This window comes from Rhamphochromis longiceps, linkage group LG1, assembly GCF_057381845.1.
Source record: "Rhamphochromis longiceps isolate RC_006_pf linkage group LG1, R_longiceps_female_GT1.1, whole genome shotgun sequence".
Lineage (NCBI taxonomy): Eukaryota > Metazoa > Chordata > Actinopteri > Cichliformes > Cichlidae > Rhamphochromis > Rhamphochromis longiceps.
Window position 1 is genome coordinate 22775636 of NC_140557.1, and position 24806 is coordinate 22800441.

General features: G+C 40.7%; 1 protein-coding gene across 3 annotated transcripts in view; it reads left to right on the top strand.

The window, feature by feature from the left end:
• Window positions 1-2173: 2173 nt before the first annotated feature.
• apba2b (amyloid beta (A4) precursor protein-binding, family A, member 2b) overlaps window positions 2174-24806 on the top strand; it is a 79692-nt gene continuing 57059 nt past the window's right edge. For 2 of the 3 annotated variants that reach the window (XM_085402678.1, XM_085402681.1), the window contains exons 1-2: window positions 2180-2313; window positions 24587-24637. The gene's annotated coding sequence lies outside the window, so the exon portion shown is untranslated. Of the gene's footprint in view, window positions 2314-24586; window positions 24638-24806 lie in introns of all 3 variants that reach the window. The other variant, XM_085402680.1, reaches the window with a different exon arrangement.

A 24806-nucleotide genomic window follows, 5' to 3' on the forward strand; every position in this document is an offset into this window, starting at 1 on the left:
TTTCCACAGAAACATTTTTTAAAACCAAATACTGTCAGTTGTCCTTCTGCTACAGTGACCCCGGGGCACTTCCAGTAATCTCTCCAGTGTCTCCTGAGCCTACCCCAGGGCCTCTTCTCAGTAGGACATGGCCAGAACATCTCACGTTGCCATGCTTTGGGGAAAGCTCATTTCCACTGCTTGTTTACACAGCGTTGTTCTTTCAGTCATTACCCAGAGCTCATGACCATACGTGAGGGTAGGAATGTCAACTGGCAGCTTCGCTTTTATGCTCAGGTCTCTCTTCACCACACTGGACCAGTACAGTGCCCATATTCCTGCAGATACCGCACCAATTCATCTTTCAATCTCCCCTCTCCCTTACTCATGAACAAGATGCCAGGATACTTTGGACAAGAAATTTTTCATGTTGTTGCTGTGTGGGCTTTGGTCCTCCGTCTCTTATTTTCAGCCTCTTTACCACCAGCAACCATCCTAAAGTATATTGTCAAATTGATTATTTAGCACAAATTTGACCAAAGTAATCAAAATGGTTAAAATATATTCATTAATGATAGTGCTAAGAAGTCCCATTTTTCCAGTGTATGACACACAAAGCATCAGTGTTCTTAAACATATTCCAGTCTGCTTCTCTGTGTCAGATTTCAGCCTCCCCCATCTCTGGCAGCGCTTTTAGTTGTTGACTCAGTTGTGATGCACAGGTGCAGCCACTGGGTGACAGTGCTGTCTTCTGTCTGAAACCTGAGGCTGTGGTGTTTGTAGAGAAAATTGTCCTTGTCACTTAACTACTGCTACTATAATTGATGTGAAAACACATCAATATTTTTTTTCTACACACAATAAAGTTCAAGATGGATCAGCTGTGGTCTACACAGTTAGTTAGCGAGTCAGTTAAAAATACATTTTTATGTCAATTTTACAATCTGCTTCCTGATTTATTTCTGATTCTGACTTTAAAGACTCTCCAAAATTTGCAATCATCTTTTAGAATTATTTATTGTACTTATATTCAGTGTGGAGCAAGCTATCAGCTCAGCTTATCAACAGGCATATTAATGTGGTAATGACGTTATGCAGGCACAGGGCTGTAAGGCTGCAAAATTAATAATAGAAAATGAACATCATTTCTGAAGCAACAGGAGGTACTTGGCCCTTTTTAATATGTTTTTGTTCTCAGTTTAAGCTTTTCAAATGACATGCAGTGGTTTACTGATCAGTGTCAACATTTCTTATGCTGTCTTTTAACCATTATAAAAAAAATAAAGGATTTAGACATTTTGCAAAGTATTGCATTCTGTTTTTACGTATCTCACACAGTGAACCAACTTTTACATACAGGGTTGTATTATTTTTCAACAATATTTTTGCATATGGTCTTTCTGTATACACTAACAAACCATTCATGTTCCTGTGCCATTAAAAGAGTTCAAAAATGAATCACCTTTCAGTAGTAACATTGTTTAGAGGTTTTATCTATAGCACCTTCTGGAAACAGAGCTTTGAGTTATTATCGAGTTATTATCAGAAACTCAATTTATTAAAAGGTCAAAGTTTGATTGATTGATTGATTGATTGATTGATTGATTGATTGATTGATTGATTGATTGTCTATTTGTTAGCAGTCTAGCATCCACAGTTTTCAAGATAGTATCTTCACATTTTGTGTGGTGACAGATACCAATAAGCTAGAGCTAATTTAATTTTGTTAAAAATTGGCTCAAGGTCACACTAAAAGTGAGAATCAGTAAAAACGTTATATTACCCACATTTTTTATGGATCATGTTCAAACTTCATAACAACATACTAGGCATTGGGGGACATGAGCACCTAGGTGGGCTAATTATTTGACCTTGCATTTAGATGTTTTTGACTATCTCACAGTTCTTTTAACTGTCCCACTTTGCCCCACGCAAATACTATGTTTGTCCCACATTAGTTTGTCGGGATGTGGACGCTCGATTTCCTGTTTTCAGCGGTTATACACTGTGAGCTACACCACCTAAGCCCTCTTTGTAATGTAACAGTGACGGTGTAGTTCGAACTGCCGCTCGGGTGGGGTAGCTGGCTCTTGTGTGAGTGTTTCTATCTTTTCTTTTCTTTTTTTTGTGCCGACCAGACAACCGCAGAGGGCTCGCTTTGCGTTATGCTCGTTCCGGGGTTCCGCTGCCAGCCGCTGTACTCCGTACGCTTTCTGTCGGTGATACACACACAAACGCACACACGCACGCACACCGAGTGATGCGCGACCAGCCAGCTCCATCTCTCGCAAATCTCAACACGAGGTGACTTGAGCAGCATATGACATTTTCCAGGTAGGATGTGTTTTGTTTTGTTTTTATTAAGAAAAGATACAAGCACGGTTGATCCCCGGTAACGGTTACAACCTCTACGCCTTCCTCCCAGGCATCGGGGAGGGGGGACAGGGTGCATGGATGCTGATCGCCCTAGCCCGTGGATCTGCCTTTAGCATCAGTGTTAACAACGGGGCGCTGAGCTTTGACCGAAATCGTTTCTTGCTGCCGAAGTTTATGATTCAGAGTGCTTGTTCTCACGGACAGCTCAGTTAAAAAGAAAAAAAAAGAAGCTCGGAGTAGGTCTGCTGAGACCTGCTGCTACAATTCTCGGTGATTCATCCATGCGCAGCCGAGTCTACGCCTAAAATTATTGATTGTACTTATATTGCAAATAGGCCTTTAGTTTCTCACGAGACGAGGAAGGTCATTAAATTTGGATGTCCTTAATGGGCACAGATCTTTTCCAGCATCGTTTTATTTAAGGGGGTGGAAACCTCAGGCGTGTGCAGTTCTCTTTGTGGAAATGGCCCGTTTTCCATGATATGTGCCCATTTTCTTATAAATATACCCCATCCATGCCATTTCCCCACACGTGCCGTGTGGGGAAATGGCATGTAATTGAATGAGATATTAGGTTAAGGAAGTAAAGTTAAAAACAAGTAAGGTGCATTAGTCCCCACCACTTATACTGTTATATCCCTTTACTTGAAATCAAGTTAAGCAAACTTGAATGTATCTGAAGCCTGTGTTTAATATTAGATTTGTGTATCATGCAGTTCCAGCCACAGATGCTGGTGAGGGCAGATGCTGACAGCATTGTGTCTGCCTGTTCATTGTGTTCAGAGGGAGCAGGGGACAGGCTCACAGGCTCTGCTTTGTATCACGCAGCATCTATGAGTTTCAGTGTAGCCATCATCCACTTGTATGGCATCCCCCTTTTTAGCTGTTTATAGTACAACTCTTGTTTTGTTGACTTCCCTGACAGCAGCAGCGGCAATGTCGATGCTGACCCACGGTCGGATAGATTTTAAGCTCCGTAATGTTATTACGAGTTACATAAGCCTTAAAGGATTTGCAGTGATACAGCCATTCAGTATTTTATAGTGAATCTCTGTGGTATGATCAGGTGGCGTCGTTTGATCTGTGAAACAGGCCATGATAAGATTATGTTCACAATCTACAAACATACAACGAAAGCGTTTGGATAGTAGGTCACTGACATTATATAGATACATTTTCAGCATCTTACCCATGATTATAAAAAAGCAATCCTGCAGCCACATATCACCCGTTGCCAAAAAAGCTAAACGCTTTATAACTGATTTACTAATCTTTGCAATCTGTTAGTGTGCAGGTAGAGGAAAAAATGAGGAGAAATGTATAAAACTGGTACAAGAGGTTAAAGATGGGAGTGTGCAACAGACGGAAAGAGAAGAACAATGGCTGTGTTCAGCTCAGGAAGAGGGTGGTGAACAGGACTGTGGAGGATGAGTGCAGAGAGAGGAGAGTAATGTATGGCTATTAAAGGAAGTAAAGGGCCCCTGGAGAGCCATGACAGATACTCATAAGGATGTGCACAGCATGTGAACTCGCTGGCGTGTTTAGAGTAGAAATGTCAGGTTTTTATCATTATCACCCCCTCCTACAAGCCGACCCCTCACCAATCACCTTCCACCTTTTCCTTCAGGGCCGTGCTTTCTCTATAACATCCTCCTGTGCGTGGCTCTTCCACCACCACCCCTGCTTTGTCTCAGGGCGGGGATCGTTTTCTGTGTAGCACCTGCAGTGAAGGACAGTCACCTTTTCTGCAGCCTGTTGGGATCTTGTTCAAGGCTGCAGTCGCAGGATACCAGATTGGACGCTGGGGGAAAGCCAGAAGAGGGCAACAACCTCTAGCCCTGCAGCGGAAATAATAAAAGATAATTAGTATTTGGAAATCTGTGATTAAATCATGAATAAGCTGCTCAGTTTTAACATGCAACGGCATAAATGACTCTGTCTTAGCATTGTGGATAGCTGTGCCATAGGGGAATTTCAATATCCATTACATGATATCATGAGCAATATCTTCTTAAAAGATTTGGTCTGTAAGCTGTGGATTTCATATGCAAAATGTTTACAGTTTGTAATCTGTTCATAATGTTTGCATAACTGAAGATACAATAAAAGACTATCGTGCCCTTGAGCGAAACATTCCAAGATCAATATACAGTATCTGTTCATTTTCACGTGCCATTAAAATGAAATCATGACTTATGATGGGCTTTCTCTACAGTCTGGTGCTGTAGTGTTGTTACATTGGGTGAAAAATTAGAGGAAGCAAATTTCCTACACAGAACGTCTTGATGCATTCTCAATCATCCAGGAAAGTAAATCTCCAAAAGTTGATTCTGTTCATCTGGACGTAGCGTTTTGTGGGAGAAACGTTTCGTCACTCATCCAAGTGACTTCTTCAGTCTCAGCTGACTGCAGGTTTCCCCAAGCTTACAACACAGAGCGAACACCATCCCCTCTGACAGGGAGGCAGAGAACAGCACATCAAGAAGGCCCTGAGTAAATGTGGCTATCCCAGCTGGACTTTTGTCAAAGCGGGAAAGGCACCTAAAGAAAGCTCCAGCAGGACAACCGCTGCCCAAGCGAAAACCTGTAGTGATCCCATAGGTGTCAGGAGTATCGCAACAGTTGAGATGCATTTTTTCTAAACACCGGGTCTCTGTGGCTTTTAAACCCCAAAACACGCTGCGCCAAAAATTGGTCCACCCCAAGGATCGGGTCCCCGACACAAACAGAGTAACATAGTGTACGCTGTTAAGTGCCAGGAGGATTGCCAGGATTTATACATTGGGGGAACCAAACAACCTCTGTCTGGCGAAGCGGATGGCACAACACAGAAGAGCCACCTTGTCAGGCCAGGACTCTGCAGTCTGTTCACACCTACAGGCCAGTGGACACTCTTTCAATGATGAGGATGTGCACATCCTGGACAGGGAGGAACGCTGGTTTGAGCGTGGAGTCAAGGAGGCCATTTACGTGAAAAGGGAAAGCCCATCTCTGAATCGAGGAGGGGGCCTAAGGGTACATCTTTCACCATCTTACAATGCTGTGATTGCAGCCATTCCCCAACTCTCTGTGAATGGTACTCATGGCCATTGATCAGTGGTCTTTGATCAGTGGGTTTTGGTCAGTGGTTGTTGATCAATGGTCATGAGAATTTGCATAATTATGATTAAGGAACTGACCTCCCAGCCCATTGTTCCTTCAGTGGGCTGGTTTCAGTCATTATGCAAATGTACTGTTTATAAGCTTGGGGAAACCTGCAGTCAGCTGAGACTGAAGAAGTCACTTGGATGAGTGACGAAACGTTTCTCCCACAAAACGCTACGTCCAGATGAACAGAATCAACTTTTGGAGGTTCCTACACAGAATTTAGCATGAAGCAGACAATCTACAAACCACAATGTGTCTGTATGTTAACTAGCAAACAGGTGCTGAGAAACTACTAATAAGTGAGATATAATTTCCAGCTCAGAGCTTGTTTCCGTAATCCCCTTTAAAATGAATTTAAATTAATATGACTTCCGTTCAAACAGAGAAACAAACCAAAGACATGAATCTCTTACCTGTTTATATCAATGCATAATTTATTCAATTTTTGGTTTGCACTACAATCATTGCATCCATTTACTTAACTGCTTGTCTAATTTTGGGTCATAGTTAGGCTGGAGCCTATCCTACCTGTAAAACATAGCCTGGTCACCAGTCTGTCTCCAAGCCAGGTTTTGGACTACAACATCTGATATTTTGCAGCAATACTGACTCTCTCAGTACTGTCGGTAGATATCCAAGCCTGTCTCCAGTCACCTCTTACTTCTGTATATTTTGCTTCCAAGGTGTCAGACTTTCTGGAAATTTTTCGGTAATTTTGTTAAGTGGCATTAAATAATACTTTTCCAGGCTTCTGAAGAACTGTCAAAGTTTTGCTTTGGACATTGGCTGCTTTTTCACTCATTTTCACTTCAGTCCTTGGACCTAACAAGGTGATTCCCAGAGAGCTAATAGATGAAAATATAGCATGTCTAGGCATGGTGTGCAATGTGTCCTTGAAAAAATTGAGGAAACTGGAGAGGTGGAGGACAAAAGAAGAAAATTATCATGCCTGAAAACAATATAGCCAGTAGGACAGTATCTGAAAGTCTTAAGAAACAGTTGATCCATCTGCTGTTCACTGAAGACTCATCAGAAATGGTCTCGGTGGAAGGTTAGAATTAACCTTTACTCAAGAATTACTCAAGAACTGGACTGAAAATCAGCAGTAACAAGTCTGATGGAGTGTTGCATCTAAATTTGAAGTATTTGGCTCAAATTGCCGTCAATATCTACAGAGGAGGTCAGGAATGAGGTATAACAGTGAATGTCTACAGCCACTATTAAAACATGGTGGGAATCTGTCATGGCTCTGTTAGCCAGTGGTGGAGGTTTTGTCAAAAAAAGAGTTTTGAGTGTCTTTAAAGAAGACTGGAGAACTATTCCTGAAGACTGCTTAAAGAAATTACAAGAAAGCTTGCCTAAGAGAGTTCTGACTGTGTTGAAGAATAAAGGTGATCACACCAAACATTGACTTACAACCTTCTTAGAGTTGTAGATATTTGCCTTATATACTGTATTTCCATGAGCATTTGCACATTTTCAGGAAGTCACTGCACAAACTTTGCTAGCAAAACATTAAGTAATTCGGGTTGGCTTTTGCACAATCTGATAAATTATATATATATTTACAATATGAAATGCCTTCAATATTGTACAAACCCAGAGAAATGTGTTTATTTCAGTGTAAGGGACATTTAATTTTTGGTTGTCTGTCAATGCAGTCATTTCCCCTTTAGCACCTATAGACAACCATGGTAATAATGTTACTACAGCATTCATAAATGCACATGTAGTTCATTTTAGTGTGATTATTTGGACATGGATATCACTACTAGGCTACTTTTTGCTTGACTTCACAACGTGGCTGTATGTGTAGTCCACCTCAATGTCATGGGTCCACCTGTTTAATGTTAAGCAAGCAGTTATCATTACATTAGCGATGTAACAAAACTCCCATGATCCCACACTACTTCACAAACACTGTCAAATTGAATCTTTTGGTATTGACTGAGAAGCGCCTAGTGGCAGAAAGCAGTCTGATCATTGAAAGCTTTTGAGATCACTGCTCTGCTGTCGTATTCTCCTGTCGGTATGAGTTGTTCAATTATTCACCATCTATGGAGGGTTTATATCCAGATGGCATCATCGCTAGAGTCAGTCTCGTTTCTTCTCAGCTTCACAAGCGAAGAGCTGTGCAACACAGGGACAAAACATATATGAATCAAAATGAGCAGCCAGAGTCTGACTGCTTTTTTTTCTTCTTAACATGATTTCTTAATAACACTTAATGCAGTGGTGGCAGCTATTCACACAGTTTCAAAGGGTGGACTGTGTAAACCTCTGCTGATTTTGTTAAATTAGTTTTGGTGCCGTAATTGAAAGAAAAAGCAACTAAAATCCAAAGTAATATCTTAAAAAACAACAAAAAGTCATCTTTTGAGCAAGCTTAGCTTAACTTTTATTATCCTGCTATCTCATGTGAACCAGAGTATTTGTGTACTGCATAACAAATGCCTGATGATTTTCATGGTTTCTAGCATGTAATTTGAACTCATTACGCAGCATCATTAAACGTTTCAGTGTTAAAAGGTCGTGCTCATTTTGTGAATTTTTGTCAGGACTGATTGGCTCCCCCCCACCAGACGTCAGTGGGATTGCTCATCATTGCTCAGTCTTCACTCACTCAGATTTAGATTTGGATGGAGATTAAAAATAAGTCTAAACATTTAAGCTGTTAAAACATATTTAGAGGAGAGTGCATCCTTGGTAGAGGTATGTGCGTTTTAAATGCAATGTTGTTTGGTTTGGCAGTCTACCATATGGGGCTTAAATTAGATTAAAATACAGAACAAATTGTTGCAGCCAGCCAAAATAGTCAATATGAAGAAAAACATTTTGAAAATTACAGCTGACAGAAGGACATCTACATGTAGTAATTTAAAATATGCTGCACCTTTCTCTTCCTACCGGCTGTGCTTCCTAAAGGTAATATGAAAAAGTAGCATCCAGCAATAGTATAGTGTTCATCATTTTCCCTGCACAGCTTCACTGGCTGCTCTGGATGCGCAGCAAAGACTTTAATCTTGTGCTTTTCAGCTTACGCCAGCTGTTTTTTCTTCTTTTTTTTTTAAGTTTGTAGCCTAATCAAAATTCAGTGTTTGTCACAACCAGAAATGGTTTTCTGGTTCATTTGTGGGCTTGATTACAGCATCAAAACTCAGAGGAGACAAGATGTGACTCACCATAACACAATGATGAGAATACTGCTCCCAAGATAGCCTCATGACATATTCAATTTGACAATCATTACAAAGTTGTCCATTTTTAAAAATAAAAATCATAATGGCACAACATATTTATCCTGTTTTCAAGCTTACGTGATTCCAAATCATGAAGCTGGTGAAAGATATTTCTCTCTGTCTTAACCATATAAAATGCCAGGCTGTTTAACATCTACAGTCAGATGTCTCTGAATGAACCATGAATATCCTGAAGGACTTAGGTCGAGTCAGGTCAGGCGCTGTTGTCCAGCTCTTGATTACGCCCATGAATACGACAGCCGTATCAGTGTTACTTCATTTGTTTGGACAGCCGTGTCTCATTGAATTTCAGTTTTTCCTTGAAAGTGTGGTCTGTGTCTTCCCCTGTTAAATGCATTTTTTAAAGTCCGGTCGTCTTTGATTTTAGAGCCAATGTTATCATCAATGCAGCCATTATGGTAGTCTGAAGTGACTTAACCAAGCATTTCTCTTGATTATCTGCCAGCTTTTGACTTAGGGGTCAGACTTAGTGTTATTGCTCTAACAGGTGAAGGAGCACGGATAAATCCAGGTCATGTTCAGTGGATCAGTCAGGAGGATGTTTGTTTCATAGTTTGTGACAGTTCTTAAAGTATAAGCTTATCTTTGAACTGTTGTTTGAATCTCAGCAGCTCTGTGATGCTTCGGTTGGTATATAGATAGCATGCAAAGTTTACCGCAGTTTGTATTTATACACTGAACAAAAATATAAACGCAACACTTTTGTTTTTGCTCCCATTCCCCATGGGATGGACGTAGAGACCTAAAATTCATTCCAGATACACAATATAACCATCCCTCCCAAACAGTGGTCACAAATCAGTCCAAATGTGTGGTAGTGGGCACATCTGCTATATTGAGATAATCCATCCCACCTCACAGGTGTGCCACATCAGGATGCTGATCTGACATCATGAGTAGTGCACAGGTGTACCTCAGACTGCCCACAACAAAAGGCCACCCTGGAATGTGCAGTTTTTTGCGCTATTGGGGGTCTGGGGACCCAGAACCGGTCAGTATCTGGTGTGACCACCATTTGCCTCATGCAGTGCAACACATCGTCGCATGGAGTCTATCAGATTGTCAATTGTGGCCTGTGGAATGTTGGTCCACTCCACTTCAATGGCTGTGCGAGGTTGTTGGATAGTCGTGGGAACTGGTACACGCTGTCGTATACGCCGGTCAAGCACATCCCGAACATGCTCAATGGGTGACATGTCCGGTGAGTATGCTGGCCATGCAAGAACTGGGACATTCTCAGCTGCCATCTGCCCTGAACAATGTGAACCATGATTCATCCGTGAAGCGCACACCTCTCCAACGTGCCAGACGCCATCGAATGTGAGCATTTGCCCACACAAGTCTGTTACGGCGACGAGCTGGAGTCAGGTCAAGACCCCGATGAGGACGACGGGCATGCAGTTGAGCGTCCCTGAGACGGTTTCTGACAGTTTGTGCAGAAATTGTTTGGTTGTGCAAACCAATTGTTCCAGCAGCTGTCTGGGTGGCTGGTCTCAGACGATCTTGGAGGTGAACCTGCTGGATGTGGAGGTCCTGGGCTGGTGTGGTTACACGAGGTCTGCGGTTGTGAGGCCGGTTGGATGTGCTGCCATATTCTCTGAAACGCCTGTGGAGACGGCTTATGGTTGAGAAATGAACATTCAATGCACGGGCGACAGATCTGGTTGACATTCCTGCTGTCAGCATGCCAATTGCACGCTCCCTCATTGCTTGTGGCATCTGTGGCATTTTGCTGTGAGACAAAACTGCACATTCCAGGGTGGCCTTTTGTTGTGGGCAGTCTGAGGTACACCTGTGCACTACTCCTGATGTCAGATCAGCATCCTGATGTGGCACACCTGTGAGGTGGGATGGATTATCTCAATATAGCAGATGTGCCCACTACCACACATTTGGACTGATTTGTGACCACTGTTTGGGAGGGATGGTTATATTGTGTATCTGGAATGAATTTTAGGTCTCTACGTCCATCCCATGGGGAATGGGAGCAAAAACAAAAGTGTTGCGTTTATATTTTTGTTCAGTGTAGACAAAGGAAAAGATGAAGAAAATAACCAACATATGTCAGCTGTTGGCTCTAGATGTTATCCTTCTCGTCAACAACAGGCTTCTTTCGTGTTCCTCTTGTTCGTTTGCGAAAACCAGAGTCTCCTGATTGCGTGAAACTTTTCTTCACCTCCTTCAGTGCATTAGTGGCCAGCACTTTCAAGTAATCAATTTCAAAGCACTGACGGACGAGTTGAGGCATGAAAGTTGGCGAGAAATGTTTCAGGCCAGAAGGAAGTGTTTACACGCTCCTGTGTTTTCAAAATGACACCATGCTGAATCAGGTGTGAAGAGCAAGAGCATATTGTCTGGAGCTCTTCAAAGCAGACAAGTGGCGTCTGCTACACAGGTATATTATCTAATCGAGGCATCTTCAGTGTAGTAATTAATTTATTACATTCTTTTAATAAAAATACAATGAAAAGATATTGATGGGAGGATGAAGGGGAGGATGCTGAACTAAACTGGGAGACTGGCTCCAGACAGAATTACTGGCCACATATTCATGGATTAGAATTAAATTAAACACACAAACATATAATTAATTCAAACCTTTTAATGAGCTTATTAGAAGAAAACCTTGACTTTCAAGACATAATGTGTATATGAAAGCATGAACTTCGTGGAAAAAACAAACACAATGCAGTAATACCAACATTAAAAAGGGCATTTTACACAGCAGTGCAAGCATTTTACCTCTTTCTGCACGTACCTGTGAAAATGTTGTATAGCACTTAAAAGTGTGTCCCTTCGTGCTGTTCCCTGGTTGGATTTCTGAACAATGAGTCTGTGAATTATCGAGTTTATACTGCATATTATGTCTTCCAAATGCGACGGTGTCTCCTAGAATCAGCGAGGTGATACTTACACATCATTTCACCTCTCTTTATGGAATTAGCATGCAAATGAGTCCAAATCAGTTTCACACTCTGTGACTAAATCAGGTCACATTGGGAAGAAAGCAAAATGGCAAAGGAAGAAAGAGAGAAAGAACGAAAGAAGCTGTTCTCCCACAGTGCTCGGGTGAAAGAGAAACCCATTCATAGCTGCATTAATCATGGGTGGCAATAAAGAATGGCTCTGAGGCGGCGCTCGGGGAGGGAGGAAGTGAGAGAGACGGGGAAAGGAGCAGCATTGAAACCGTCGTATTCGTCAACTGGATCTGCCTGAATTCAAACTGTCCTCTGTAATTGAGGTCAGGGCAACTTAAACATCTGCTGAATGTACAGTAAAGTAAAATGTGTTTGCCCTCGTCTAGATTTCTTAGGTTGTTTCAGATTATCAAATAAAAATGAAATGATGATTTCATTTATTAAGGGATGAGAAACTCTTCCTGTCAGTATTTTGTAATACATGCTAAAATAATGTTTTACATACTGTATGTTCCTTTCCAACTTGTCATGAAGTTACCAAGCAGCATTATTGCAGGGTGAAAACTACTGCTCATTAAATAAAAGAAACATTCAAAGGCTTCAGAGCAGCAGGTCTTCACGTTTTACAAAAGACTCACAAAAAACAGTGAGTAAAATCTGTTCTGTGTATCACACACATGCCAGAGTTTATCATAAGAGGAGGTTATGGAGAACCACAAAGGTTGTTGTAGAAGCTCTGCTTCTTTTCTGTGCATTTTAGTATTTTTAGGTGTTTTCACTATTTTCTTTCTGCCCCTTGTGCTACTGTAACAAATGAATTTCCCCAGTGAGATGTTATGTAAAGTCCATGTCTGATGCGTACAAACCTGTCCAAATTTTCCATGGCCCTAAAGTAATTGAATGACCTCCAAACCTAATAATTGTATGTTTTGCCCTTGGCATCAAAAACTACAGTCAAACATTTGTGATAGCTTGCAATGACTCTTTCCAAAAACAGATTTAAACTAGGGCTGTTCGATATAACGATATATATCGGATGACGATATAAAAACATCTATTGTTTCATTTTACGCTATCGTTTGTTTCGTGGTGTCGCAAACTAAACTGTTTATTTTTTCATCGTTTTGATGGTCATTGTAGCGGCTATATTAATTTCTTAAAGTTCTCTCTTTCTCTTATATTTTATATAACCACACTACAGACGGAAAAGCGCCCGTTTTTTTTGCGTTGTGGTTAGCAACAACGACGGTAACAGCATCGCGTGTCCGCTTGTTTATGTTCCACATAAACCTTTCACAATAAAGCTCAAGATCCTGTTGAGACTTTTCAAAATAAACTGAATCACGTGAAAGAGCAGATTATTTACGGATGAGAAGTAAAAAAGAGCCGCCAGGGCCCTATTTCAGGAAGCCGGTTTAGAAAACTCAGAGTGAAAAACGATACTCAGGGTTGAGTAACCCCGAACTGTCCAACTCGGAATATTCGGTTTCAGAAAGGCTGATAACAATTAGTTCAATCAACGCGGAGTTGCTTTAACCCCAAGTTAAGCGCGCGCACGAGGATACATAAAGCCCTGATTAGTGGAGCACAGATTAAGCGAGTCACCATGGAGACGGAGGGAAATTCAAATTCAAATTCAAATTTTTATTTGTCACGTACACAGTCATACACAGTACGATATGTAGTGAAATGCTTGGACAACTGCTCGTGACCTAAAGAAAACAAAAAAGGAAAAGGCTATGAATAAGATAGGAAATAAATATGAAAAATTAAAAAGGGTAAATTTAACTAGTAAGGAATAGAATATAAATTAAGGTTAAAAATGAAATAACTGTACAACACAAATTAGAATGAAGGGTAAATTTAACTGGGAAGAATAAGATAAAGATAAATATATAAATTAAAGTTGAAAATAAAATAACTGTACAACAAAATACACAATACACAATATAGAACTATATAAGAATGTATGAAGGAATCTAAATATAAATAAATATATACACAATAACAGCAGCTGTACAAGTATTAACCGGAAATGAAGAATATAGTGACCAGTGTTGTGCAAAACCAAAGTCCAGAAAGTCCAGTGTGTGTGTAAGAACTGTATGTGTGGGTCAGTACTGTGTGGTGGTGTGATTGAGAGACCGTATCGCCTGCGGGAAGAAGCTCCTCCTCAGTCTCTCTGAGTTGGTCTTCAGGGAGCGGAATCGCTTTCCTGACCTCAACAGAGAGAACAGTCTGTTGTTGGGATGGCTGAGGTCCTTCACGATCTTCCTGGCCTTGGTCCAGCACCGCCTGCTGTAGATTGAGTGCAGGTCAGGGAGCTCGGAGCGGATGGTGCGCTCAGCTGACCGCACAACCCTCTGTAGAGCTCGTCTGTCCTGCATGGTGCTGTTCCCGAACCAGGTTAAGATGTTTCCCGCCAGGATGCTCTCTATGGTGCACGAGTAAAAGTTCCTGAGCACCTTGGAGGGCAGTTGGAAGTCTCTCAAGCGTCTGAGGTGGTAGAGACGCTGTCGGGCCTTTTTCACCACGGTGTTGATGTGACAGGACCATGACAGGTCCTGCGTGATGTGAACTCCGAGGTATTTGAAGCTGTCCACTCTCTCCACTGGGCACTCGTTGATGACGTTGATGACGAGCTGTAGTCTATGAAGAGCATTTTAACATAATTCCCCCTTCTAGTGTCCAAGTGAGTGAGTGATGTGTGGAGGAGATGAGAGATGGCATCGTCTGTGGAACGATTTGGACGGTAAGCGAACTGTAGTGGGTCCAGTGTGTCTGGTAGTGAAGAAATGATGAAGTCTCTGACCAGGCGTTCAAAGCACTTCATCACTACTGAGGTGAGGGCTACAGGGCGATAGTCATTGAGAGAAGCAGGGTGGGGTTTCTTCGGGACAGGAACAATGATGGACTCTTTGAAGCATGTGGGGATCACCGACTGAGATAAAGAGATGTTGAATATCTCAGTGAACACAGGAGCTAGCTGGTATGCGCAGTCTCTTAGGATACGACCTGGGATGCCGTCGGAAAGAAGACGCGGTCAATGTATTTTACAGCGCTTGAGGCCGAAATTCTGATGGCAGCATATGCTCAGCTGCAAAAGAAAGGGAGCATGCATGGCAAAACATAGCCGACAGAGTCAATGCGTGAGTGTTAATTTAAACATTGATCTAGGGATTTCCACCCATTTAACACGTTATTTTATTTTATTTTATTTTTTATTTTATACATTTGATTTTGTGATGTGATTTGAGAGCAGGTGCAACCCAACCGGCCCCAAACGTTCCTGGCAGCAAGTAAAAATGAAATATAAAAATATAGTCCAAACAGGTAAGGTGTAATTGTATTATGAGCCATAGTGCTTGGTCTGTTTGTCTGATGTAAATCAATTGCAGTTAGAGGCTACATTAATTTCCCCTCTGTAAGCACTTATTGAAATTATCTGAGCACATTACAAGTACATATTTGCTTACTCTGTATGCTCAAATGTGACCCGTTATAGCCAACAGAAAAAAAAGCGGAGGCCCGAAAAACAGGTGGGGGTCCTCCACCACCACCACTCACAGAGGCTGAGCAGTTGGCTTCCACATTTGTGATAATGTTGGCAGCATCACATATGATCTTCACAGTGCAGAGAACACAAATTAGCATCCATTACTATAATGAAATAATTTGTTAGTTTGAAATGCTACAGGGAACTATGTACCTGTACATTGATGCTGTGGAAAGACTTCCTGTTCACATAGTCTCCTTCATTTACTGAAGGAGCAATGATTGGAATGTGAGTGCCATCTGTACAGCCAATCACGCCTGGGAACCGTGAACATAAATGTAAAATTTAAGTAGTAGTTCAAATATCACCACATCATGAATTAAGTTTCGTTCATCCTGATACCTGCAATTTTGTGGCATCCCTCCTTGATAAATCTTGTGGGTCTATGACCGGGGAACACCACAAACGAGTACAGGAGACGTTTCAGTGCAACTGTAACATTCCTGACTGCCCGACAGACGGTAGCCTTGGAAACGTGCTCAGCGTCACCAATATTATACAGAAAGCTCCCGTTTGCAAAAAACTGAAGTGCAATACAAGTAATATGTACAGAACTGAGAGAATGTCCGCGATGTGTCACATGAGCAATATTAGGCCTGAGGATGTTATTCAAATAAATTATAGATTGTGCTGAAAAACGGTAACGTACACACAGGAAATCATCAGGAAATGATAAAATGTCCGAATGCGCTCTGATCACTCTCTCCCGGCGGAGAGCTCTGCGGAGAATTTGGGCTTCAACATCTACTGGCTCTTCAAGGAAGGGGCACGCCATGTCTGACACTTCCTACAGTCAGGTTTCCGACAAAGAGGCGGAGAAGGTCAGGGTTAGTTGAAGTAAACCTGCTAGGGGGCAGGTTAGCTTCACGGAGTGTGTCGTCATAGTAACTCACTCAGTATTAATCTAAACTCGCTTTGTGAAACCGAAAACCCAGAGTTTTCGTTAACTCAGGGTATACTTACTCAGAGTTTGCACTAAACCGGCTTCCTGAAATAGGGCCCAGGTGTTAAAAAATAAACTCAAACGTTAGAACAGGCTAACTACTTCAGGCGTGTAATAAATACTCACAAAGAAAACGGCGGCCTTTACAACTTATGTCTAAAAATGTATAGTTTCATGCATCGGTTAAAACACTTGACTCCAGCTACACGACGCGCAGCTGGAAACACTTCCCGCAAGTCGAGCTGCCCGGGATTCACAGAATTTACAGAAAATGTTACATTTCTGTGATTTATATCGTTATCGAGACGATAGAATTCTTATATTGGGATATGAGATTTTGGTCATATCGCACAGCCCTAATTTGAACGTTTGTGGGTGATTAAAAGCATTTAACACGATTCAAAGTTACAGCTGAGATCTGTAATTACTGTCTGAAAATAGACTACAGTTTTGACTGGCAGGTTTATTAACTTAATGTTCATAACCTGTAGCTACAATTTGATAATGAAATATGTCACTGTCTTCCCATGTAGAGTTATTTCAGAGATCGGGGCTTCTTCTGTGATAAGATCATCTGGGCCAGACTGAAGAAGGTGCCTTCAGAAACATTAAAAACATGAGAGCATAGGTAGACCAAAATTAAGAAGCAGCTTGTTCTGGTAGTGAATGCTGTCACACGGTGAATAATGGAATGAATACTTACAAAAAGGTTTTTTAATACAGTTGAAACCCAATAAGGAATATTGTCTTGACAGCCTTAAAATAAATTGTAATGAATTTCTTTTTTGACTCAGCAGAGCTCCATTTATTCATTGTAAGCTGCTCATCACTGGCTCTCAGCAGGTCTCTGCATCTCATTCATAATCCCAAGTCATCATTCTGACTCTTATTCAGGACTTAAAGCCTTTGCATTGTACTTGCGTGTACTGGATACCCCTTTTAGTTATTTTTCAATAGCAATAAACCCTCCCGGGGTTGCAGGATGCATAACTGTGCCAGCCAAAGACATTTGCAGTATTTTGCAGATGGTTGAAGTTTGCCTTTTAACTTGTGTAAAAAACGGTGAATGCCTGTGTTTTCCTTGCCGAAGCCTAACAACATAATTTTGAACCTAAACCTAACCAAACAGAAGAAAACCAAAGTAAGTTCAAATGAAAAAGACTCAGAACTCCTGTCTTCATGCTGGTTGGTCATGTGATTGTGCCATTCACAATCTCACCTCCCTCCTAAATCCGTAATAACAGGATATCAGTGTAATTGTCATAATAATGCCCTGTGTCGAACTGTTATGTTAAAATAGGATGAGACGAGCCCAGCATCAGTATTTGACTAGCTCGGACTGATTTTTAGTATTTTTCCCTTGTTTCAGTTCAGACACTGTTGTTAGTATCCGTGCAAACAATTGTCTTATGTGACATGTGAATTTCAATTTTTTGCGCAAATGTGCATATTCCAAAAATCCCTATTGCAGCATTTTCAGACCATATAGCATAGCCTGTCAATCCCACTTCTAATACTAAGTCTGGTGCATTGAAAATAACAGTTACAGTTAATAATGTCCATACCACGACCCCCAAACACCACAACAGTGATGTTATATAATGTCAGTGTGTGATGAAAGTCTTGGCTAGCTAGCAAGAATTGACATTTCCATGGCCACTGATGACATTGTCCTTCAACTCCTAAATGAAAATTGCAGAATTAACTGTAATGAACTGCATGAAGCTGTAGTTCCTGAGTGCGAATGCACTTACATGCCCAAAGTATAAGTGAGTATGGACTTACATGGCTTGAGATATGCATAATTGCATGTACTTCTTATCGAGCATTTAAATTATTCCTAAAAACAGTCAAGTTTGTTCATACAAAAGTGGAAATATTGGTATTAAAAGATGTAATTAGAAAACCAGGAGTTACAATATAATAAGCATTTGGCCGTGATTAGAACTAGAGTGTGACCTTGGCGCACCCATTTTAAATTTGGTCCCGCTGTGTTGTGAGTCATAAAAAGAGCTCTGTCCCTCAGTATGCTGTCACTTATGTCATCAGTTAGACTTTAGATGCATTCACCAAGCCAGCTCATTAGCTACCGCTATTGTCTGAAGAGCAGCATGACATTAGCATTTAGATGTGCAGAGAGCCTCACCTGCTGCTGTCATTGTTACAATGTGCAGGCAAGTTCACGTTGAGTAAATTGATTTTCTTAGCTGCTATTCCATAAAGCAATGTTGTCTAGAAGATGCAGACGTAAATGTTTTTTATTTTTCTCCATAATGCAACCTTGTATTGTTATTCAAGCATGATGAATGCGAGCCGGGCTGATTTTGTATTGCATTGGAGTACAGTGCTAGCCTCTGGGCCATTATTTCTATAGCCACGCATGTTTGTTGATAGGCAGCACAGATTACTGTTCATCGTTTGTGTGATAAAGCTGAAGGAACGTAACCAAATTGATGTTTCATCTATAGTGTCAGGCTTGCTCTGGGAGAAAAGCATGAAAAAGTGGAAGAGAGAGAGAGACGAAAACAATGTAATTCTGAAACCTTTTTATAAAAATGGCGCAGATGAGCTGGCAGCTTTACTTACAAAGGATTCTTTTCCTTCATACCTGATCATAAGACGTGTTTATTCTCAGTGAGATCAGCAACTCCAGCTTGACTCAGTGTTGACAGTTGTGCTTAACCCTGATGATCGGTTTACTTAGATTTTGACTCAAACATCACAGAGTTATCGTAGATTTACTGTACTGAAAATATGTCTTCAAGTCTTGAATGTTCAACTGTATAGTTTGTCATGATGTTCTGAAAAAGATTTGAAATACTTTCCTTGTCCATGACAATATACCTCAGACCCTAATGCATATACACCAGACTCACACTCCTTGATGCATCTCTGCAGTGCCATTCTGTTTCTTTGGATGTTTTGTTATAGGTTACGTGTTATAGCAGGAAGGATGCATTAGTGGTTTTCTGCTCTTGAGCGCACCTAACTCAAGGTTGGATGTGTTTGGAGATGCTCCTTTGCATACCTTGGTTGTAATGATGTTGAGTTACTGTCCCCTTTCTCATGACCTCTGGCATTAACAAGGCATTTTCACCCGGAATATTTTCTCTTTTTTGGACCATTCTCTGTAAACCCTACAGATGGCTATGGGAAAATCCCAGTAGAACAGCAATCTGTGAAAATTCAGACCAGCACGTCTGGCACCATTAACCGTGTCACACTCAAAGTCGCTTAAATCACCTTTCTTCACCATTCCGAAGCACAAATTGAACTTCAGCAGGCTGTCTTGGCCATGTCTACATGTCTAAATGCAGCCGTTTGATTGGCTTAGCAGATATTTGCATTAAGGATCAGTTGAATAGATGTCGCTGGAGAGCAAACGTCTTGCTATAATGACTGCAGGGTATATATGCGTGTCTCTGTACCTTATCTCGCCTTGAATGAAAATTTGCATGAACATCATCACACGTACAGTGATTAACATCTAAGCCTTTTTTTTTTTTAAAGACAGATTTATTATAAATCCAGATTCTTTGGATTTTCATATATTTTATGTTATTTCATCATCCCCCTGAGAATCCTATGTCGCGTTTTTTTCTTCTACTTATGCATCATACACAGGCTTGTTTCTCAAAACAGGCCCATTCTGAGCCATCTATAATCTATAACGCTCATCAATAATTTTGTTGTTGTTGTTGGTAGGGAATGACTGCCTTAGCTTTTGTTTTCCCACGACACGCTGCAACATTTTAGAATAACATTTGAATGAAAAACAGGACAGGAGTCAACAAGTCTGGGTGTGTGTAGCTGTGCCAGGATGCCGAAAAGACAGTCAGTATTTCAGTAATACTCCTGAGCCTCGATTATGTTGTTGTGCTTATTCTTTTGTTGTCATTTTACGGTACACTGAAGGTTTAATTTGGATGCTTTATATAATCCACAATCATCAAAGGACAATGCAAAACACAAACATCTGGTTTAAATGAGGACTGCAGTCATGGATATAATCTGCGGTTATCGCTTGTGCTTTATGCACGCTGGTGTGCTCAGTGGCAGGAAAGAAACTGGGAACTGTATATTGGAAAACTGTGAGCATTCAAAATTAGATTTCATTTTTTTCGGAGATAAGCAGCTAAAAAAGAACAGAAAGTCAGTTGAAAATAAAATATTGGTGCCTCACATTGAATGTAGCACTGCAGACTTGAAAGGTGCACGCCCTTTTAGAGAGTACTCACACTGAACCAACCTTCAAGCAAATGATGCTCACATCACTGGGAAACTGAATAAAAGGTAAGTAATGCTGCATTGCTACACTGCACATTTAAAATCTGTTGATCATTTAGGGAATAATAGAATATTCAGACAGACTGACAGAATATGTGACTAGCTTTCACTAAACCATTCTGTTTCCTGTTTGCTGCTTTCTACAATGAGGTGTTTTTTGTTAAATTTTGAACACTATAAAATAAAAAGCAAAGGTTCAGGGTTTCTATAAAAGACTATGCATCTGTAGACACACAAACTAGAAACCCTGAATGTGTATTACACTAGATAAAGCTAATTGCAGATGCACTGCATCAGAGAATTTCCCGTGCCTTCTGATTGTGGTTCAGGAGGTACTTAAAGGTCATGAAAGAGCTTCTGTACTTACGCCAAAAAAAAAAGAAAAACAGTATGTGTGTTTGGTCTTACACGCTGAAATCGGAGCTGCCTGTGCTGACCTCTCAGCCTCGGTCGACGTGAGTTAGCTGAGGAATACTAATGAGAGAACTGGGTTTCAGCTGAATGGATAATGAATTTAAAAACAACAACACAAGTTGTTGTCTCAGTGTTCACAGCGCTGCTTTGTCATTATGCTGTTGTGATGGTAAACCCTCTATACGGCAGCATAAAACAGAATCGGTGGAATAAAGCATTTGCTTTGGCTTAGCACTAACTGCTAAACATTGCTGCAGGTCAGGACAGCTTGTTTATCTGTGCTCTGCCTTTAAATCCCACTCAGTTCACCCTCTGTTCAATCTTTAGGTGCCTTAGGTCTGCAAGACAGAAAGGATTGCTTAGTTGTTGTTGTGAAAAAGGAGGTCAAGGAAGCGTGGTGTGAGCAAACCTGTATGCTGATGGGATGCTAAAACCAAGGAGAGGCCCATGCGAGGCTTCAGAGTGAGCATAATGTATGTTTTTTACCTTTCATGATAGAGGAGGAAGGGAGGATGGAGATCAGTGGGGTAGATTTCCTGCTGGAGATGAGCTCTGAGTGGATGTGTGGGTGTGGCTTCAAGGATGCTGTAAAGCTGTCAGCTTGCTTTTATGTGCATTTGCTTGTGTTCACCCATACAACATATGAGTAATATTGAGGTTCACTGGCTATCTACTGCTTTTAGCCCTAATTAATAATTTTTGCAGTGACTTCAATCAACAGCAAATCATTTTACATTTTAGTAGCTGCTGCCTTACTACGAATATTAACTGTGTCAGAGTTCTGGGCAAAATGCAGTTTTGAAATTTCTTCTTTGTGCTGTCAAACAGTCTGTCATTCCTGTCAAAAGTAAAACTGTCATGTGAATAACTGAAAGAAGAGCAAAGTCTCTGGGTAAACTAAGAGGTTCGCGGCTGTCAAAACAAAGGGAACTTGACATTTTCTGTTGGCATGTTTGTTCCCTCCAGTTTTTTTTCTCATACAGGTTTAAGCCTGATTGCTCTGTATTACCACCAGCCGATGTCACGCTCAGCTAGCGGAAATCAAATCTCTGAATTTGCATGGTTATTTTACCAACCTTTGACAGTGTGAGCCACTACTTACATTGAAGAGTTTGAACAAGTGCTGTTCTACATAGTGCAGTGCTGAGACTGAGTACAGACAAATAACACTGCTTAAATAGTAACTTGGAATAAGGGCAAAGCATGACCGTTTTTAATTGCACTAAACAAGCCCACCATTACCTTTGAAGAGTGGCTATGTAGGCTAATTTCCATCTACAGTAATTTCCAAGACTTGCAGCTGGTGGGGAGGTGTCTTGTAATACCATAAAAAATAAATGCCCTTAAAATATGTATTTAGTATTCAGTCACGAGTGCATGTGCATAGAGTTGCCCTTCTAATTTCTGGGTTGAATGCTCACAAACAATTATTACTTTACAGTAAATCAATTTGTACTTAGAGCTGTATGGCTTTGATAAGGCAATTAAGAAAAGCAGAAACAAGAGAGGCAAATATTTATGAAAAGTATTGCTTATGTAAGAAACTGAAAAACATGTGCTCTTGCCGCACTGGATCACATTGGCCTAAGTTAATATGGTGCTGGGAATTACACTAGTCCAAGGTTCCTAGATTGCTGCTGACTTGAGTTTTGTCTGCTATTGGAGGTTTGTTTTTCTTCCCCTGATTGGCCCGAAGTGTGATCTGCTGAGGGTTTTGTCTTTAACACTGCAGTGTGCTGCAGTATGAGTTGGACTTTTGGGACCAAAACAAGCCTCAGGGCTGCATGCAAGTAGGAGAGGAGCCATTGTAAGCTGTGCTAAAAAGGAAGAGACACTTTCACTGCTAACATGCATGTATTTGTGTCGTTGTGGGCACAAAAAATAGTGGAGATTGATACCATGTGAGGACTAAGACTGAGTTTGGGTTTCACCCTGGTCAAGGTTAGGCGAAGCATGTCATGGTTTATTTTGTGAAAAACCTTTAGAGAGTTAGAAAGTCAAAGCAATTTCATTACGAGCACAGTACAAATTACAAGCGTGTGCTGCCACAGATAATGAGAAAATTGTCTCGAATGTATCCTTTGTATTTCAGAACAAATCACAGAATAAACAGTGTCTGTTTTTCCTCACATTATTTTAGTAGCTCCTTTGTCTTCTGCCTTTCGCACAGGTATTGCTCATCTCTTCTCCCATGTGTCTGCTAAACTTTGTTTCTTTAGAAGAGTGACTCACTAAGTGTTCACTTGCAGTTCAAAAGCGTAATTTATTCCTGTCTTCGTTCTGTCTGTGCAACTTTTGCGAGATCAACAAGATATGTTGTGTGAGGACTTAAGAGTGTTTGAAACCTGCTGTTTTGAAGCATTTTTAGTACATCTTGTTCAACAGTACCTATTGCATTGGTTTCTTGAACTGTTCTATTTTATTTGGCATAGAAGTGCCGCCGTTGCTGACTTCATCACATATTACACACACCAGTGCTTGACCACCTTCTTTCTGACCCCTCTTGCTTTTATCAGCACATCCCCCACTGACTGTCATGAAGGAGCCATTATACTGATGCCAGCAGTGTGTGTGTGTGCGTGTGTGCGTGTGTGGTGTGTTTTACGGTTGATCTGATCCAACTGCTAAGTGAGGACAGCAACCCTGAAGTTGTCACAAGAAGGACTCAGGCCGTGAGCACGAAATGTGACATGTGGGTTAAGCTTAGCAGCAGATGGTAAAACCCAGCTGATTTGGGGAGAAATTGCAGCTGAGCTAATGTTGCTGATTCAGTATCCACATCCATACCTCTGCCTGTAGAGAAAAGTCGTTGGTTTGATAGCTCTATTTGCTTTCTGAGCTTTTTGCTAAATAAAATTAAAGCCTTGAGACCAGCATAAGTTTTACTTTACAGTTTTCCTATCTCGTTGTGTAATTAAATCTATTGATTTTCTTTACCTTGAAATATAAAGCTCCTTGATCTTCTCCTGTATAAATAAAATTGAAAAAAGCTTTATATTACCCACAATTTGTATGGATCGTCTTCAAATTTCACAACAATATACTAAGCATTTGACCTTGAGCTTTATTGTTAGCACCCGAGGTCAAACCTTGAAAAACTGTCCGTACATATTTTGTTTTAATTTGTTACATATTTGTTTGAAATTTGCACTCCTGTTGTATTTCCTGAAGTTTAGGTGCGGTGTCGAGAGCAGATGCTGTGATTATACCACAGTGGAGATGCTTATATACAAATATACAAATGTTTATACAAGCCTTTTGGAACCTTCACACACACACACACACACACACACACACATGTATATATATATATATATATATATATATATATATATATATATATATATATATATATATATATATATATATATATATATATATATATATACATTTATATATTTTCAAAATGTTTATATCTCGACCTAAACCGATTTCCCTAAATAGCAAAAATTGAAAGAGGCTCTAAATCTTTGGATGCCTTATTTTCATTCAACTGCAAAAACCTCTGCTGTGAATTTGAGCCCTTATTCTCATTCCAGTATATCACCTCTCTGACCCAACAACCCCTGCTTGACATCATCACCACCCCCCTAATTCTCTGTGCATCCTGACAGGAGAAAGAAATCAAAGCTCAGTGTTCCCGCTGGATTGTGTCTTTCATGTGGCTTGTCAGTTTGATGCTTAGTTTTCTCCTTTTGTGTTCCAGGTCCTCCTTTGAACCAAATGCTAGAGCTGCTCTGCCTACTTAAAGATATCAGTAAGTTTTCTTTACTATGCCTTGGCAGGTTATTATATTGTAATGGTATACTGGGGAGTGTGGGAGGAAATTCTTATGGAGCCACATGAAGCATCCTACCAAATTGGTGAGACAGCTTAGACTTGGAGAATGTGCACTGCAATAATAAAAAGATGATAGGATGTCCAAT